Here is a 16,784-nt window from a genome sequence, read left to right as displayed (position 1 = left end):
CTCTTCAACAGTCCTCTTTCGTTTCCATTACGCTAGTCTATTTAGGAACAGGGTGATTGCGTTCCATAGACACACCGGGTGAGGACACTGAACTAACGGATCACATCCAGGTACATGATAATATTCCGTACTTTTTTTTGCCTGTTTTTCAATATCTAGGGAACGCCTCGCTGTATGAGCATAATTGTTTTATTTACTTTTGTGCCTCAGTACAATTCGTTATAGTTAATGGGCAAACCAAGCTTTGTATTTATGTGTTTCACCCATAGTAGACTTTTCGCGGTACTTTGGGATACTTCTTATAGGTCCTTCTTTTACGGTCGGACCATTGTTTATGACACGGGCATACATCTAACGTAGACACGATACATGCAGTTGGTCAGTATCAGAACTTTTGGGTATCGTGACTTATGAATATTAAAATGGAAGCATGGTACTTATGGGTCACTTTTACCACTCCCTTTTTCAGTCTTCTCCTTTTTTAGGGACGCGCATGCGTATCGCAGCGAGACACTTTAGTTACTAGAAAAGGGCTCGGAGCCCTGTCGACTTCACATCAGTGTCCTTCATGGGTTCATGGGCTTGCCTAGTAAAATCTGCTTGCTTTCATTAGTCCAAGGCACGCACACATCATGCCTTTTCCGGTGGCTAGCCCTCCTCGAGCACAGCGACCAAGTACAGAAAACATGCGAGGCTCGCTGTTTTCTGTCTGATCGTGGACTACTTTTTTCTCTATTTTCCACACGATTTCGCTTGGCAGAAGTCGAGCGCTCTACACATTTAATTTCACTTTTTTGGGTTACCTACATAAAAGCACTTTTTCCGATAGATGAAAAGTCGGGTTAGGAGTTTACAACGCGATCAGCTCTAACATGAGCAAACGCGAGACCCGTTGCATTGCAAATGCTTGTTCTCTTTTATGTCTGAACATAGGATGTATCATGGTTCCAGGATCCTTCCCTCCTGTTTTACTATTTTGTTAACTCTAGGGAGTTATTGCCCTGGGTATTCGCTAGAGGAGACGACTTTTTGGACTGTTTACGATACAAGTCCCTTCTTTATGCCAAACCTAGGTACTTACCTTGCATTATTTTGTTCTTTGGCATACAATTTTGATTGACTACTTATTAACCCCTTCGCTTCGCTACCAGGCCTTTTCCCCCTCCTGTGCCAGGCCTTTTTTTGCCTATTTGGAATAGTTCTCGCTTAGGCCCTCATAACTTTTTGTCCACATAAGCTACCCATGCCAAATTTGCATCCTTTTTTTCCAACATCCTAGGGATTCTAGAGGTACCCAGACTTTGTGGGTTCCCCTGAAGGAGACCAAGAAATTAGCCAAAATACAGTGAAATTTTCGTTTTTTTAAAAACAAATTGGAAAAAAGGGCTGCAGAAGAAGGCTTGTGTTTTTTTCTCTGAAATTGGCATCAACAAAGTGTTTGCAGTGCTAAAATCACCAGCTTCCCAGCTTTCAGGAACAGGCAGAATTGAATCAGAAAACCCAATTTTTCAACACAATTTTGGCATTTTGCTGGTACATACCCCATTTTTACGATTTTTTGTGCTTTCAGCCTTCTTCCAGTCAGTGACAGAAATGGGTGTGAAACCAATGCTGGATCCCAGAAACCTAACCATTTCTGAAAAGTAGACTAAATTCTGAATTCAGCAATGGGTAATTTGTGTGGATCCTACAAGGGTTTCCTACAGAAAATAACAACTAAAATAAAAAAGATATTGAAATTGAGGTGAAAAAAACCAGCCATTTTTCTCTACGTTTTACTCTGTAACTTTTTCTTGCGATGTCAGATTATTTAAAGCAATATACCGTTACGTCTGCTGGACTCTTCTGGTTGCAGGGATGTATAGGGCTTGTAGGTTCATCAAGAATTCTAGGTACCCAGAGCCAATAAATGAGCTGCACCTTGCAGTGGGTTTTCATTCTATACCGTGTACACAGCAATTCATTTGCTGAAATATAGAGTCAGTCAGTCAAATAACTTTATTCGGCAATTGCCATAAAAGTGCATAAAAAGACACATATTACGAATCTGTAAATAGTATAAAGCACAATTAAAAACTGTAAAAACAATTTCTAAGAACATCATGTAAGCATCCAATCTAAAACCCCTTGACATGTAACAGATAAATATACTAAAACATGGTTAAAAATCACAAAAACACAAAATTTACAGATGTTATCTCAGAATAAAAAACTCTCACAAACATATAAAGATTAAAGTAGAGTAGACCTTTTCCTAATACTTAAAGAAGCCGTAACAAAATTTAGTATGTGATGACGAGTTTCGATATCTGGCAGTCTCTGAAAATATAATAGAGCTTCCTTATAGTGGATAGGTGTAAGATGACATAAAATGGATAAAATAAAAGCCTTTCTAGGAGCAGCATATAGAGAACAAAAGAGAAAAAAATGTGAGGTGCTCTGCTTTGATTTGGAATCACAGGGGCAGGGTGGTAAATCCTTTTCCCAAAAACATGATTCGGGAAAGGCTACCTTAAAATGAATCAGATTAAATCTGAAAAATGTTAAAAGAGAGGTTTTTTTAGAACTTGAGAACCAGATCAAATAAGGTTCAAGACATGGGACAGTTACAATCCGGATATAGGGATGGAAAGATTTCAGTTTCAGGGAGCTATAGAATCTCAGCTCTGATATGTGCTCAAAATAAGTTGACTTCAAGACAGACCTAGAGTTTGTAGTTAACAATTGGAGTTCTTCAAACATGTACCTAAGCCCTAGCTTCTCAAAGGAGTTTCGCAGGAACACAAGCCAGGGAATCCTATTTGAGTTGTCCAATTGTAAGCAATCAGAAATGCAGTCTCGAACAAGTTTTGCCGCAGGGTTCAGCCAGCATCTAATCCAGAGCAGTAAAGGAGCAATGGAGACCCTGTCCTCCAAAAAACGTTGGCCAATTTCCTCATGGCTGATGATGCTTGCTATACATTTTGGAACCATCAGTAGTCTACGCAGGAATTTATTTTCAGCACTTTGGAGAGAGGGTATTTTGTTATAGCCCCAAACTCCTGCCCCGTATAGGACTGATGCAGCACACTTGGAATTATAAAGTGTTTTCATCTGTGCAAGGGGTCTGTGACCTAATTTACTAGTAAAGCAAAAAATCGCTTCATTATTCCTTGTCAACTGTTGGAACTTAAAATTAATGTGTGTCTTCCAGGACAAAGAGGAACTCATATACATACCTAAATAACAAAAAATGTTTACCTTGTTTAAAATATGTCCTCCCATAATAAATTGTTTAGACTTTGTATTACGTGGGCCACATGTCATAACAAAAGTCTTAGGGTAGTTTACTTTCAGATCAAGGTTCAACATAAAATTGTAAAATAGGTCCAAAAGTCCCTGTCAACCATTTGCGGTACGAGCAATTAAAACTGCATCATCAGCATATAATAAAACTGGAAGCGGTCTCTGGCCCATCTTTGGTACATCCTTTCCGTGTTTTGCCAGCGAATCATAAAACCCATTTATATATAACTCAGGAAAAGAAAGGGCGCTAAGATACATCCCTGTCTTACGCCCCTTGTTGACGGAATGGGAGAAGTTCTCTGACCATATAAACCAGTCTGAACTGAAACCGTTAAGTCTGTGTGTAGGCATTTAATAAGCTCCAAAAGGGACGTATAACAGCCTAAAGCTCCCAGAATTTGCCATAACTTCGGCCTATTAACCATATCAAAAGCACTAGTTAGATCAATAAATGCCATATGAAGAGACTCTTTTTTGGCTGTCACGTATTTACTAAGTATCAGATGCAGATTTAAAACTTGCTCAACTGTGCCTACACCAGGTCTAAAACCAAATTGAATTGGGGATAAAATCTGGGCCTCAGTCACCCAATCTTCTCACCGGGATAAGATCACATTTCCTAAAATCTTTGCAGTTGAATCAATAAGAGAAATTGGTCTATAACAGGAAGGATCTTATCTGTTTCCTTTTTTGAAGATGGGAACAATAATAGGCGATTTCCATGAACTAGGTACGTTGCTATTTACCGCGCTATTCAACCCATTTGTAACTAAAGGGCCCCAAAGGTCAATTTCAGATTTAAAAAGATCAGCGGGGACTCGGTCAGGGCCAGGAGCCTTTCCCTGCCTTAGCCGATTAATGGCGCTTAAGATCTCATGGAGATCAAAGGTAATATCTAGGGCCTTGATATTAGAGTCTGAAATAGAATATGCAGTAAGGTTATCAATACTTTCCTAAAATGAGTCACCCATACGTCCTCTGCAATGAGACAATCTTCGGCCTTAGTGTTATTATCTGAAAAGTAGGGATGATTTATCACCTTCCAGAATTTAGAAGAGTCCTTCAGCTCAGAGGCACCCAGAATTTCATCCCAGGCCTTAGACCTAATTTCTGATTTCCTTTTTTCAAGAGCAGCCTTATGATCGGCTCTAGCTAGTTTAACTAGTTGGCGGGAGAGGGGAACTACTTTAAGAGCATCTTTAAGTTTTTTATGAGCAGAAGAGCACACAGAATCAAACCATCTGTGGGCCACTGGCCCCTTGAAGGGCCTGTCCACTACCAAGGCTCGCCAGATATCAGTACTTAAAGATTCAAATTCATGGACTATACATTCAGGATCTAGCTGCTGAGACAGACACATGTTAATAGAGTCAGACCTACTTCTTACAATTTCCTGATTGAAAAATGTATGATTTATTTTGTCCCATTTTAAGCGTAAATCGCAATTTGGATTGTAAACAGTACTAGCTCTCAAACTTTTATTCTTAGGAACCTGGTTAATTTTTAGATCCAGATTAATGCTGCCCCAAAACACTATCTGGACACATCAAAATTATCAAATAGAAAACTACCTGTTTTTGTGGGGGGCACTTGCGTTTTCGGTCCTGGGCTCAGCAGCCATCTAGCAGAAATGCTCAGAGAAGCCTGAAAGGAGAGGAAAGGCCTTTCCTCTCCTTTCAGGCTTCTCTGCCCCTTCCACGTGATCAGAGGAGAAATGCTTTGCATTTCTCCTTCGATCGGGCGCTGGAAGCTGAGCTTCCAGCGCCGGAGGGAAGGCATCTGATGAGGTCAGCGTGCGAAAGCATGCCGACGTCATCAGACGCCACAGGGGCTTGGGGGGGCGGGGTGGAAAGGGAAGCGATTTCCCTTCCATCCCTACCCAGGGGAGGGGGGTGCCTGGCCATTGGGGGGAGCGCTAGCGCTACCCCCGGGGGGCCATAGCAGGACGAGGTGGTCTCGTCCTCCACACCAGGGAACTCTGAACGACCTCCTGTCTAATTCAACACGGTATAGGTCCATCGTTACACCTTACTTATTATTCCCTACCTCTACACGTTTAAATCCACACTGGTTCAAAGGTTATGGTATATCAAATATGAGGTAAGATAACGGGTTGTGTATTCCTAATCATCTTGGCCAGTAAAGCATGTGACACTTTTTCCCATCCGCATGGTGTAACATCCTTCTACCTACAATCTTTTTCACTGGTTTAGGGTATTGTCATGTCTTTGTATTTTAAACCTCTTTCCAAATAAGAGTATATGTTCATGTTATATCTTACAGCCTTGAAAAAGTCACTGTGTGACGAAACATGTGTTGGCTGTTATGAAAATAATTTACGATCAAAGACTATCAATATTGGCTGTATATGAACATATTGGTTACAAGGGAACGCTGTTGGCAGGAATAAAACTACAAAAGTGTCTAACAAGGAAGATTACTGTTGTTGTTTATGAACTAGTTCTAAGATTATCACTATTTGACAAGCAACTTTCTAGTTATTTATGCTTGTATCAGAGTGCTGTGGTCATAGCTGGATATATGTACATTGTGTATTTTCTAAAATATACAATTATTTTGCCTTGAGGTAGTATGGCAACTAACCATATAGCATCACACCTATGAGACACTATTTGTATTACTAATTGGACACAAGTAGGAAGTGCTGTTGTTTTACCATTACTACCTCTTTCACAGATGTCAGGGTGAGCGTGAAACTGACTAAGATAAACCAAGCAATTAACGGTGTATTTTGCTTAACTGAACCATGATGTCTCACTAAACACCATTTCTGTCATAACCAGGAAAAATCCAAAGTTCCGAAAACTTTCACAGTGATTGCAAACTATATTACATAATCAGGTGTGCAGTGGAAAGGAGGTGCAGGCTAAGGGAACTGAGAACATATTCCTCTGCTTGGGGCCCTTTATCCCATTACCATTCAACATTAAAAATAAACTAATTCACTGTTTTATGTATTGTCCAAAACTCGATTGCTGGGAAGGTGCTTCTGCATTTGGAGAGGTCCCTGTGATAATTATCATTCTTCACGGCCGAACCAGTGCTTGCAATTCAAGTACAAGGCACACAGCAGAACACTACATTGTCTCCACATGCAAGAATGTCAGCTCTCCTCATTTACCAAGGTCCACTCAAGAGTAGTGTGCACAACACTTTCACTTTCTCTGCACCAGCAAGCATGCTAGACATGGCCTAGCTTTGCTATCAGGGACCAGAGACCAGATCCACGAGGGCCCAGCATGCTTGTTTGGGAACAGGGCCCCCACAGGTAAAGGTTGGTGCCTTGGTGCCCACTGAGGGCTCCAGCCGGACTCCCCGCATCTAGCAGGAGCTGGTATTGCTCCCACCCGCAGGGAACAGCTCCTAATGCTGCTCCCTGCAGGTGGGAGCAATATTTAGATCTCTTTCCCTGCCCACATCACTGCAGGCAAGGAAACTGTCTAAAGTCCACTCATAGCAGGTGGAAGTATTTTTTGAAGCTCCCACCCACTGGGAGCAGACTTGGTGTTCGCTTCCACTTGGCAGGGCATTTGGAAATGCTCCCATCAAGTGATAGCAAACACAGGTTTCCCTGCCCATGTTTCCGTGATCAGGGAAACCACTATGTCCTGCGGGTGGGCTCTCTGGGACATAGCATCTGAGCTGGATGGGGTCCCAGGGGCCATTAATGTCTCACGAAGGAGGGCCACATGCCCCCCTCCCATTAAGTAGTCGGCCCTGGGTGGGCTCCCCAGGGTCTTTTAGGATTCCTGGAGGGGTCTGTGTGGCCATTCTTCACCTTCTATTACATTTTGGCCTTGTGGGTGAGCTCTCTGGGGCCTTTTGAGCCTCAAGGGTGACATGCCCCCCTCCCATGCATAGTGTCTTTGCCCGTGGAGGTGGGCTTCCTGGGGCCTCTGATGGTTTGGGGAGCAAGCTGCACTTCCCCCTCCCCATTCGTAAGAAGTTTGTCCCCAGGGATGGGCTTTCCAGGGCCTCTAATGGGTCAGAGAGAGGGGCTGAGCATCCCCCACCCCATTCATGCTATGTTTGGTCACAGAGGTGGGCTCCCCATGGCCTCTTTTGGCTCAGGGAGGGGGTCATGCATTCTCCCTCTCCATATAATCAAATTTGGGTCCCGGTGGGTGGGTTTTCCAGGGCCACTGAAGGATTGAGGGGGTGCACACAGTCTCCTTCCCCTTCATGAATCCAGCTGCATGGGTGCTGTTCCCGGGATGTATAGGTAGTAATTGTGGCCCAGCGCCAATTTGGAGTATTTCTTCAGATTCCCCAAGAGTCTGCCTGGACTGCAGCATTGTTTGCTGATTTATTAGCTTTTTTTGGCCCCAGGGGAAACCCTCTGGGTCATCCCCATGAGACCTAGAGGGTCAGGGTATCCCTACGGTGCCTCCTTATACTATATTTTCAATAAATTCAGGGCAGGGTCACTCTCACAGGAGTCTGGCTCCTGCGGAAGAGAAATGTCCCAAGGAAAATAAAGCTCTCAGCCCCTACCAGAATGCTCTATTTTAAATCGACGTTTCCACAAGGGCCTTAGTTTTAGATGTGCAACATAAAGAAGTGAACACTATGTGGGCAGTGATCCTGGTGACTGACTGTATTTTAGTCAAGAGGTCTATACTTAAAGAATTCAGGCACTAGCAATGATTTTATAAGATGACTAACATTATCCTTAATTTTAATTGTGGTTCTCAATTTTGGTAAAAGCCATTGTGTCTATTTGGGTGTAAATTGCTTTATTATTGAGCACTCACTCAGGAGAGCGAGCTCCCTTCTCAGTTTAAACTTAACCACATCCTACGTGAGGTAGGAGGAAAGCTTCCATTGTATACATCACATGTAATACATATCACCTCAAATGCAGTAAGTATAGAGAGCTAACCCAGAGTTAAATAGGCATTTAACAAATTAGGACCTATTTAAATTTAAGGGATATGTATACTTTGCTTTCTGACTTCCCTGTGACTTCTTTTGTGACTTCTGCCCAGTTTTCTGCATTTTCTGGGCCTCCTTTAGTGATTTTCTCCCCCGTTTTCAGACTTCTTCGGGTGCTTTCCTCTTCTTCTCCCTCTCCTACTCCTGTTGCAGCTCCAACTACTGTTTATGCCCCATGTCCCTCCCCCACTCCCCTCACAGGTTAATGTACCTTTTCCCACCTCCACCACTCCTTAAATGCTCTCCTGTGAATCGCTTTCTCGCCTCTCCTTCCCTGCCAGACTCACCAATTGCCCCACACTCCTCTCAGGTGTCTTCTAATGGTGGCTGCAGCATGTCTGTGCAGCGAGTATACCCCTGGCATACCAATGGCGCACCAAAGGCAAGCTTGTCTGCGCCTGTTTGTGTCTAGACCACGGCCAGCACTATGAACCCTGGCCCAATCATCCCTTGTTGATACACTGCAGTGTTCCTTTGCTCTCTTGACCTGGGTTGCTGCTCCACCCGCTCCTGCCACCCAGACCACAGACCATGATATGACCTTCTTCATGTACTCACTGCCGCTTCACCTGCACCAGCACACCTCTACGCATCCAAGCACCAGCCACACCTAGTCCCACAAAGGCACTCTCCCCACAACACGTCAAACCTCTACCCCAACAATCTTTCTATTGAATGCTTTTCAACATTCACTCATTCAATATACACCACAATCTCAGATCTCCTTAGCAGCAACATATTGGACCTTCTCTTCCTCACCAAAACCTGGTTTAACCCTCCATTGGCAGGTGACATTGGCACCCGAAATCTCCATTGCCATCCCAATGGGCAACAAGGTTGCATAAGAGGGCCACTTTCACAAGCCAGGAGTAGGACTCACAATCATTCACAAGGACACAGTCAAATGCACCACATCCAAAAACAGCAGAACCCCTTTCACGTAACAAGTGCACTTCAGAATCCAATAGACGACAACTTCACCACTCAACGGCAACATCACATACCAAACACTAGTACCATAAGCAAACTTCAGTACCCTAATTGCAGACTTCATCATACCCTTCACCATCAACTCCAAGGACTTAATTCTACTTGGCAACCTCAACTTTCACCTTGAAGACACAACCGACATATGCTCTACAGACCTCATGAAAAACCTCAACAACATTGGACTCACCCAGCTTGTCACTCACCCCACTCACATCACTGGACCCACCCTGGATCCTCTCTTCGCCTCCAGCAACAAGATCATCAAAACTCTGCATCACTGCCCAAATGAACTGATCACTTAATCACACACTGCCAGATCACTGCACCACAGATCAACACACCCACAATCATCAACCTACTGAGCCAGAGCTAGAACAATGTAACAGAGCAGACTGTCTCAACGCCCTTCGAAAGAACCAGATCAACACCTTCAACAACCTTGGTGAGGGCATCATAAACTTTAATGACTGGATCAAAGACTGGGCATGCAAATCAATAACAACACACAAAGAAGGGCCTTAAGACAAGCCCGTGCTTACACAGAGGACTTCTGAGAATTCAAATGCTACTGTAAGCAGCTAGAGAGGCAATGGTGAACCAAAAACAAAGCCAATGCAAGACTTACCTAGAACGTTGCACTCAGAAACTATCACCAACAGCTGACAAACATCGAAAGAAGAGCTCTAACCAAGTGAATTGAGGTAAGCTCAAATGGCTGCAAGGAGATCTTCTCAATCATAGAAGAACTCACCACCCGAGGCTGCAGCCAACAGCATAACCCCTTCATAGGCACTCTGTGACAACTTGCCCAATTTGGTCCACAGCAAAATAGAGATGATTTACAGCAACTATGGACAACTACGGACAACTATCAGATCCCAAATATCTCACCAACAAACTGACCCCCACCATCAAAAACAAACACCTGACGTAAAGGAATACACTCACAGAAAAAGACACTACAACAATCATGAAAACAGGACAGCAACGGACCCATGCCCCCACCACATATACTACATGGGAGGGCCACCAATCTGCAGCACCCTCACCCACATTATCAACCCCTGGTGCCAAAAAAGCTGAAAAAGCATCAAACAATGCTACAATCCTGGCAGACTCTTTGGGAATCGGAAAAAAAACTCCAAATCGACACCAGGGCCTATTTCCTACCTCCATCAGATCCTCCACCTGCCCAGAAAACTGGAAACATGCAGCAGTCAAAGCCCTCCTTAAGAAACCATCAGCTGGCCCCGGTGATCTAAGTAACTGCCGACCCATATCCCTGCACACTTACTCACCCAAAATGGAGGAGAAGGCCATCAATAGACAACTATCAGCCACCACAAACACCACAACCTACTGCACCACACCTAGTCTGGATTCTGAAGCAATCGCAGCACTGAAACAGCACTTATTGTGGCCACAGACGACATAAGGACCATATTGGACCGTGGAGAGACAGCAGCCCTCCACCTGCTTGACCTCTCTGCAGCCTTTAATACAGGGTCCCACCACACCCTCATCAGAAGGATGTATGACATAGGAATGCAAGGACTGGCCCCCAACTGGATTGGATCCTTCCTCAAAGTAATAACACAGCGATCCAGAATCCTATTGTACACATCAGAATTTGAAGAATCTGATCTGTGGAGCACCTGACGGTTCATCACTCAGTCCAACCCTGTTCGCCATCTACATTTCCCTGCTCAGCAACGTCATCAGATCCCAAGGTATCACTCTCATATCCTATGCTGATGTCACCAAACTCATCCTCTTCTTCACCAACAAATCCACAAGCACCAGAGCTAACTACTCCAAATGCATGGTCAACGTAGCAGACTGGATGAAAGCTAACTTCCTGAAACTGAACTCTGACCAGATGGAAATAATGAACTTCGGAAACAAGAACTCCCCATGGGACTCCACTTGGTGACTTTCTGACCTTGTACCTACTCCCACTCAAACTGACCATGCTAGAACCCTGGGAATCATCGTGGAAGTCAAGCTTAACATGACAGCACAGGTCAATGCAGTCAGTTCCTCCGGCTTCCACATTCTTCACATGCTCCACAAGGTTTTCAAATGGCTTCTCCAGAATACAAGATGGTCACACAAGCCCTCATCACGAGCAGATTGGACTATGGCTACTCACTCTATCTTAGGACCTCCAACCATTTCCTACACTATCTCCTGAATATCAGAATGTCACAGTAGGACTCAACCTCAACTTCTTTCATCACCCCCACATCTCACCACACCTCTAAGAGGTCCACTGGCTCTCCATCCGCAAACTCTGGCAATAAAGTTCTCAAGCATGCATACGAATCACTACACAACACCAGACCTGCATAACTTAACAATCGCTTGTACTTGCACTGTACCACCAGACACCTGCGCTTAGCCACGCTCTCACTCGTATACATCCCCTGCATCCACAAAGGTAGAATGGTAGGTTAAGCATTCTCCTACATTGCTTGCAAGACCTGGAACAACCGCCCACAACACAGGGCCTCCTCCTCACATTTTTAATTCTGCAAGAAGCTGAAGACCTGGCTCTTCAACTAACTCTGAGGGGGCCAGAGACTCAACACCTTAGTTCCATATCTACAGGCCTGCCCCAGTTCCTGGAAATCCTCAAGGGTGGTTGACTTCGCTATACAAATCCACTTAACATGACACAACTTTGTGTGTAAGTTGAACCAGGGCCGTTGAGTGTGATAGGTGACAGCTCCGTCCCCCTATCAAGTCAGACATGGCCCATCGTGCCAACACCCAGACCTTTCTTTGTGATACTGTCTAGGAGAAAGACACAAAAAACAATTGTCAAATACACTTAGGCCCCCATTATGATATTGGCAGTAAATCCCGCCGTGGTGATGGCCACAAACATACCGCCAAGGTAGTGAATATCCATTCGCCATATTATGACACACACACTCCAACCCGACAGAATACAGCCACATACACAAATCCACCAGCCCAAAGGTCAGTGATAAAGTGGCGGTCCCAACACCCATACCATTACGCCAACAAAACAACGCCTATGACATTATGACCCACGAATTATCGTGGCGGACATTCAATGTCGGGGGGACATACCACCGCGCTCAGAATGAACACCTACATACAAAACAACACTACACTGGCCAATACAAAAAACACACACCTGACACTCATACAGACACCACACCTATCCACAGCACTATAAAACACACACCCACAGTACCCAAACCCTTTACAAACAACAATTAGTGCCAGGAAATTGACATGAACAGCACAGAGACAACTAGACACACACACCACTTACACCCATACATCCCTCACGCACCCACATCACACACCCCACCTGTAGGAAGTTGGCTCTGTATATACTATTTCAAAGTAAGATATAGTGTGCACAAAGTCCAAGGGTTCCCCTCAGAGGTAAGATAGTGGCAAAAAGAGATATTTCTAATGCTCTATTTTGTGGTAGTGTGGTCGAGCAGTAGGCTTATCAGAGGGTAGTGTTAAGCATTTGTTGCACAAGCACAGGCAATAAATGAGGAATACACAATCAAAGACAATTCCAGGCCAATAGGTTTTTACATAGAAAAATAACTTTTCTTCGTTTATTTTAAGAACCACGGGTTCAAGATTTACAAACAATACTTTAAATGAAAGGTATTTCACTCCGCTATCTTAGGAACTTTGAATTATCACAATAGCATATACAGTTTTGGCAAAAATGGCAATAAGCTATTTTGAAAGTGGACAGTGCAAAAATCAACAGTTCCTGGGGGGAGGTAAGTATTTGTTAGTCTCACAGGTAAGTAGAGCACTTAGAGGGTTCAAAGTTGGGTCCAAGGTAGCCCACTGTTTGGGGTTCAAGGCAACCCCAAAGTTACCACACCAGCAGCTCAGGGCCGGTCAGGTGCAGAGGTCAAAGTGGTGCCCAAAACGCATAGGCTTCAATGAAATAGGGGTGCCCCGGTTCTAGTCTGCCAGCAGGTAAGTACCCGTGACTTCGGAGGGCAGACCAGGGGGGTTTTGTAGGGCACCGGGGGGGACACAAGCGGGCACAGACGGTACACCCTCAGCGGCACAGGGGCGGCCAGGTGCAGAGTGCAAAGAGGCGTCGGGTTTGTAATAGGATTCAATGGGGAGACCCGGGAGTCTCTTCAACGATGCAGGCAGGCAAGGGGGGGGGGCTCCTCAGGGTAGCCACCACCTGGGCTAGGAAGAGGGCTGCCTGGGGGTCTCTTCTGCACTGGAGTTCGGTTCCTTCAGGTCCTGAGGTCGCTGGACCCTGGGGGATGCATCGCTGCTGCAGTTTTTCTCGAAGTGGGGAGACAGGCTGGTGGGGCTGGGGCCAAAGCAGTTGGTGTCTCTGTCTTCTCGGCAGGGCTTCAGGTCAGCAGTCCTTCTTCGTCTTCAGGTTGCAGGAATCTATCTTCCTCGGTTCTGGGAGCCCCTAAATACTCAATTTAGGGGTGTGTTTAGGTCTGGGAGGATAGTAGCCAATGGCTACTAGCCCTGAGGGTGGCTACACCCTCTTTGTGCCTCCTCCCGGTGGGGAGTGGGTCACATCCCTAATCCTATTGGGGGAATCCTCCATCTACAAGATGGAGGATTTCTAAAAGTCAGAGTCACCTCTGCTCAGGACACCTTAGGGGTTGTCTTGACTGGCCAGTGACTCCTTCTTGTTTTTCTCATTATCTCCCCTGGACTTGCCGCCAAAAGTGGGGGCTGTGTCCAGGGGGCGGGCTTCTCCACTAGCTGGAGTGCCCTGGGGCATTGTAACACGAAGCCTGAGCCTTTGAGGCTCACTGCTAGGTCTTACAGTTCCTACAGGGGGGAGGTATGAAACACCTCCACCCATATTAGGCTTTTGTTTCTGTCCTCAGAGAGCACAAAGGCCCTCACCACATGGGGTTAGAAACTTGTCTCTCAGCAGCAGGCTGGCACAGACCAGTCAGTCCTGCACTGAACAATTGGGTAAAATACAGGGGGCATCTCTAAGATGCCCTCTGTGTGCATTTTTTAATAAATCCAATACTGGCATCAGTGTGGGTTTATTATTCTGAGAAGTTTGATACCAAACTTCCAAGTATTCAGTGTAGCCATTATGGAGCTGTGGAGTTCGTTTTTGACAAACTCCCAGACCATATACTTAATATGGCCACACTGTACTTACAATGTCTAAGAATAGACTTGGACACTGTAGGGGCATATTGCTCATGCAGCTATGCCCTTACCTGTGGTATAGTGCACCCTGCCTTAGGGCTGTAAGGCCTACTAGAGGGGTGACTTACCTATGCCATGAGGGGGATGCCATGTCGACTTTGCCCTTTTCTCCCCACCAACACACACAATCTGCAATGGCAGTGTGCATGTGTTAGGGGAGGGGTCCCTTAGGGTGGCACAACATATGCTGCAGCCCTTAGGGACCTTCCCTGGTCACAGAGCCCTTGGTACCACTGGTACCTTTTACAAGGGCTTATCTGTGTGACAGGGGTGTGCCAATTGTGGAAACAATGGTACATTTTAGGTGAAGGAACACTGGTGCTGGGGCCTGGTTATCAGGGTCCCAGCACACTTCTCAGTCAAGTCAGCATCAGTATCAGGCAAAAAGTGGGGGGTAACTGCAACAGGGAGCCATTTCCTTACACCACCACATTACTCAACACACTCTCACCTACACACACCACACAACACCTATGTCCCCACAAAGGCACCCTGTTTCACTGATGAGGAGTTAAGGGTCATGGTGGAGGAAATTGTCAGGGTAGAGCCACACCTGTTTGGTGAACAGGTACAGCAGATATTCATTGCAAGGAAGATGGAGCTATGGCAGAGAATCGTGGTCAGGGTGAACGCCATGGGACAGCACCCAAGAACAAGGGACAACATCAGGAAGAGGTGCAACAACCTATGTGGGAAGGTACGTTCCATAGCAGCAAGGCACCAGCTCACAATCCAGAGGGCTGGCGGTGGACCCCCACAGCTCACAGCATGGGAGGAGCAAGTCTTGGCATTACTGCATCCTGAGGGACTCGCTGGAGTAGCCGGAGGACTGGACACTGGTAAGTCCACATTTACTACTCATCACCCCCATACCTGCATGCCATCTCACACCCTCACTCCCATCACTCCACTCCATCCCACACACTGCACCTACACATATGACTAACCACAATGCCAAGCCCTGCATGCCATACCAATGCATGGACACCCCTCCCAGCCTTGCACAGACACCTATCACCAAAGCATGCACAGCATAGGGGAACTAACAATCACACAATACATCAGCATACACAATCAAAGGTAACAGGGTAACAGCAACAATAGAGGAAAAGATAGGGATGTTCAATATGTCACAAACATGAAGCATAATACATCCCTTACATCCCCACAGGTGTCCCAGCCAATGTCAGCGGAGAGGAGCTTCCACGACAAACCAGTGCCCCTACAGAAGATGCCCCAGTGATGACAGTAACTCTGGACTTTAGGATCTGGACCAACAACCTGGCCCATCAGGGACCACTGGACAGCCGGTCACCCAAGCCCAAACACAGTCAACCAGAGAGCCTCCTCCATCAGTATCCAGCACCACAGCACCCACCCAGCGTACCCACACCTCTGTCCCCAGGACATGTCAATCAGCATACCCAAGACAATCAGGGACCTGTGGTCAATGGCAGTGGGCACACCGTTCAGGGAACAGAGGCACAGGCCCAAAGGAACAGTGGAAGGACGGCTGTGCGCCAGGGGGAGGACAGGACCAGGGAACTGACTCTCCACGGGACACTCTTCCATATCCTGTGAGCCTACCAACATTCCCATGACACGATGGGCCAGATCCTAGACAAAGTGCAGGAGAACAGGCGGCTGCAAGAGGGAGAGCATCAGGGGATCAGGGAGGACTTGCAGGCCATTATCACCACAATGATCTCCATAGCAGGGGTGCTGGCAGACATGGCCAACATCATGAGGGAGGCAACAGTACAACAGCGGGCCCCTACTGACCAGCTTTCCACCTCCACTGCAGCTAGTGGGCAGGAGGTCCCGCCACAGGACCCACAGGCCACCAGCACTCCTCCCCCTGCAGAAGGTGAACCACCCTGCAATGTTCCCTGTGAGCCAGAAAGAAGCCAGAGACACTTGCCAAGACCACCATCAGGAAATGAGACTCTCCTGATTGTCCCCCTTGTGTTTCACGCTGTCACCTTGTCCACTTTGAACTGCCTTTGCTCCCTTTCCTATGGCCCCTTGGACACTGGACCTGTGCTACAGACTGGAACAATACCCTGGACCTTCCTCCATCATCACCCCATTCCATTGCACTTATCTCTCATTTCATAGCACTACACTAAACACCTGTGAACACAACTTGACTACTAGTATTTTATGTTTTGAAAATGTGCATTTATGGAAAAAGTCACATCTTGTGCAAATGATCTGAACACTATGAGAACATAGAAATAAGGACCTGTAGCTGTCTGTAGCCAGCACATCAGTACACAGTTGTTATATCACCAACATCTGTAAAATGACAAGCCATAGGTGACAGTAAG

The sequence above is a fragment of the Pleurodeles waltl genome, chromosome 4_1 (assembly GCF_031143425.1).
Source record: "Pleurodeles waltl isolate 20211129_DDA chromosome 4_1, aPleWal1.hap1.20221129, whole genome shotgun sequence".
NCBI lineage: Eukaryota > Metazoa > Chordata > Amphibia > Caudata > Salamandridae > Pleurodeles > Pleurodeles waltl.
Note: the sequence above shows the minus strand (reverse complement) of the source record.